This window comes from Notamacropus eugenii, chromosome 1 (genome assembly GCF_028372415.1).
Source record: "Notamacropus eugenii isolate mMacEug1 chromosome 1, mMacEug1.pri_v2, whole genome shotgun sequence".
Taxonomy (NCBI): domain Eukaryota; kingdom Metazoa; phylum Chordata; class Mammalia; order Diprotodontia; family Macropodidae; genus Notamacropus; species Notamacropus eugenii.
In genome coordinates this window covers 600,356,279-600,360,467 of record NC_092872.1, presented here as the reverse complement: position 1 = coordinate 600,360,467, position 4,189 = coordinate 600,356,279, and the positions used below count along the sequence as shown (strand labels likewise).

At 37.8% G+C, this 4,189-nt stretch overlaps 1 pseudogene; it reads left to right on the top strand.

Moving 5' to 3' along the window:
• Positions 1-2,161: 2,161 nt before the first annotated feature.
• LOC140527879 (annexin A2-like) lies at positions 2,162-3,195 on the top strand (annotated as a pseudogene).
• The last annotated feature ends 994 nt before the right edge of the window (positions 3,196-4,189 follow it).

Below are 4,189 nucleotides of genomic sequence, written 5' to 3'. Positions count from 1 at the left end.
TCATACATAAGCAAAGTAAATGGAGGGATTGTAAAGGAGAGATAATGAAAGACCTAGGATGTAGAATACAGATGACTAGAAGGTGCCCACACTGACTCCCATAGGTGCAGACAAATCCAAAGGCATTAAGTACTAAGTATGATCAACTGTGGTTAAGGAATACAGGAGACAGAATGTTATAGAAACTGTTAGACAAGGTAATCATTATTATTAGCTACAGGGAAGGGTTCAATGTTAGAGGGGGTGGATGCAGAGGCTGTCTATCAAAAATATTCTATGGTATAAAAGCAATGAGCATTAAGGTGTTTTAAAGTATATGGCTTATTAAAATTTTATTTTTTTCTCCATATATTTTTTCTCTCTTGCCAACTCAGTGTTTTTCAATTTGATAATTATGAAACACTTGCCAGTAAGAACAGGATTTTGTATTGATCGTTGGTTTTACATATTAGGACAATCAGTCTGACAAAATGGTTATTGTGTTGGACTTGAAGAGAGGAAAATTTGGACTAGAATTCAACCCCAGATGTTTAACAGCTGGATAACTCTGAGCAAGTCACTCCATCTCTCTAACCCTCAGTTTCTTCATCTGTAAAATGAAGGCATGGACTACCATGACTCCCAAGGTCTCCTCTGGCTCTAAATCTGTAATATGATGGTCCATATTAAATGCCAACTCAGATAATTTTGACTTCTCTCTGATTTATCATTAGAGCATTTTGTATTCCAGTCTCAATTCTCCAAATTAGTAGCTATCTTTGCCAATTTGATTTCCTTTGAAAACCTAATAAAATGTTCTTTAATCTTATCCAAGCCATTTAGAGGATACAAAGTTATATCTGTATGGAGAGTGGAGCCCAAGGGAGCTCCATTTAATATCTGCTCCAACCTGATGCTGATCTTTTAATAACATACTCTGGAGTTGGATTTTTCTCCCTGATTCCAAGATCAACTTTCTGTTACTTAGTCAAAACTACCCAGTGTAAGAGTTACTGCAAACTGTTATTGCCTCTTTTATTTTACCACACCCTTCCTTTCGTTAAAGTTCTCAAAGCAAGTGATCCATATAATATTTATTATAGTTATGATGGCTTATCTCTATTTAATCAACCAGTCACTAAGGAGTGATTAAATGTTACATGCCAAGCACATATATGCAAAAAAAAAGATCTGTGATCTCTGCCCTCAAGCAGCTTATATTCCAGAGACAATATATACACATATAACTATTGACAAAATATAGAAAAATAAATATAATATTATTTAGGGAGAGGTATCAAAAGCTAGGAGAGGATCAGGGAAGGCTTAATGAAGAAAGTAATGCTTGAGCAAAATTTTGAAAGAAACAAGGGATGTGAAAAGGCAGAAGAGAAAGACTTATAGGCATTGGTGACTACCCATGCAAAGAAATGGAGTTAAGATATGGAGTAGAATGTATTAGCAAGAAGGCTGGCTGGATTGTAGAGAGTGAAAAGGGGAGTAGTATATAATTAGGCTGGAAAAATAAATTGGAACCAGGTTGTAAAGGGGTTTAAATGCCAAATAGAGGACTTTGTATTTGACATGAAAGAAAATAAGGAACCTTTATAGTTTACTGGGTCATGTGATGAAATGATCAGAGCTGTACTTTAAGAAAAATACTTGTGTCACTACTTGGTGGATAGATTACAGCGAGGACACACAAGGCAAGGGCACAATTTTGAGTCTATTATAATAGTCCACTTGAGAACTGATAAAGGCCTAAACTAAGAAAGTGATAGTCATTTGAGTAGAAAAAAAGAGTGCTAGATGTAAGATACTGTGGAGGTGGAATTGACAAAACCTAGTAACCAATTAGATATATGTGAAAAGGGAGATTGAGTAATTGAAGATGATCCTAACGATCTGAAACTAGGTGAAAGAGGGTGTTACACTTGAAAGAAATAGGCACATGCTTTACAATTTAAGACAAAATTGTTCTCAAAGGGCTGGGAAGTAGGTAGGATAAATATTATATTTCCATTTCACAGACAAGAAAATGGGTTTTAGGGTTATTAAATGCTCTTAGAATCTGAGCTTTATCTTCATTGAAAGGTACTCAGCAGCCCATCCTAGCAATCCCTAGTTGTGCCTGAAGCACGACTAGTTCCCTGCTCTCCCAGCACTTGGCACAGTTTCTTTTAAGATGTCTCCAATTCATGAAATTTTGAGCAAGCTCAATTTGGAGGGTGATCATTATACACTGGCAAGTGCATTTGGCTCCATCTAGGCTTATAACAACGTTGATGCCAAGAGGGATGCTATAAACAGTGAGGCAGCCATCAAGACCAAAGGGGTGATTGAAGTTCCCATTGTCAACGTTCTGACAAATTATAGCAAAGAACAGAGGCAAGACGTTGCCTTTGCTTATCAGAGAAGGGCCAAGAAGAAACTTTCAGCGCTGAAATCAGTCATATCTTGCCACCTGGAGACAGTAATTTGGGGGCTTTGGGTCTTTTGAAGACCCTTGCTGAGTATGGTGCTTCAGAGCTGAAAGTCTCCATTGAAGGGCCTGGGTACTGAAGAAGATTCCCTCATTGAGATCATCTGCTCACAGACAAACAAGGAGCCGAAATTAATGAAGTCTACAGAGAAATGTACAAGACAGAGTTGGAGAAGGGCATTATTTCAGACAGGCCTGGTGACTGCTACAAATTGATGAATTGCCCAAGCAAAGAGCAAACGGGCAGAGGATTACCCTGTGATTGATTATGAGCTAATGGACCAAGATACTCAGGAACTCTTTGATCCAGGACTGAAGAGGAAGGAAACCAATATCCTAGATAGACAGTATTATGACCGGGAGGAGTGTGTACCACCTCAGAAAGTATTTGAAAGGTACAAGAGCTACAGCCCTTATGATATATTAGAGAGTATCATGGAAGTATCAAGAAAGAGGTCAAAATTCAACTCAAAAATGCCTTCTTCAACCTGGTCCAGTGCATCCAGAACAAATTCTGGTATTTTGAAGTCTGATTTTATGATTCCATGAAGGGCAAGGGGACCCAAAACAAGGGGCTGATCAGGATGATAGTCTCCCACAGTGAGATGGACATGTTGAAAATTAGATCTGAATTCAAGGGGAAATATGGAAAATCTCTGTATTACTTCATTCAGCAAGACACAAAAGGAGACTAGCAGAAGGCTCTCTTGTGTCTGTCTGGAGGAGATGACTAAAAATCATGTAGAAAGAAATGACCAAAGCAGTTGTAATAGCCAAAAACAATGTTTTCTGCTCTTCCCCCTTGTAATTTTAGAAAATCAACTTGTGGTTCTGATATTGCTGAAACTAAGTCATGTTATTCCCTATAAGGGTGATGTTATTTGCTTTCTTGTATTTTTTAATCATGTATGCTTTGCTTGGCTTTCTTCAGGTTTCCTTCTTAGCCAAAGGAATGAACATTCTAAGGAAATAGAAGTACAATCTCTGATGTGAAACACTTGGCTTCTGGTGTACTCTGGCATCAAAAGACAAATAAACTCAATTTTTACTTAAAAAAAAAGCTACTCGGCAGCCAAAGACTTTAAAACCCTACGTGAAACACACTACTATCATGGGAATACATGGTATCCCTTATGTTATTCTGACCTGCAGATTAGAGATATTCCTAGGTGAGGCAGATCAAAAGAATAGTTGCTCAATTGCTCAGAGGTGGCAACAATTTTCTGGCAAAAACAGGACCATGTGAGCACCTCTGTTAAGGGATTGTGCTGGCAACTATGAAAGTATCTAAGAATTCTACATCATTCAACTTGGGTTCATTAAGAGCATAAGTGAGGCTGGTGATCTGCACAGCCCTCCCTCACTCAAAACAAAGTCAAGTGCAAGTCATGTCATTATTTCTCCAATGACATGGTCTTCTTTGGCAACAAAGGATGAACACACACATTAAGAGTGTACTATGTGCACCATATTGTTTTAGGCACTGGAAATAAAAAGAAAATAAAACATAACAATAAAATGTTCCCTGCCTCCGAAGAGTTTGCTTTGTTCTATGACATAAAACTGGTCCTACATACTCTTAGACCTAGTAATCTCACTACTGAGGCCACTTTAATGCTTCAAGGATCAATGCTATTTATGATGCCTTTATTTCCCCCAAGGCAGAATACAACCCATTTTATGACTTAGTTAAACTAAAGTATTCTTTACCTGGAATCTTTCAACTTT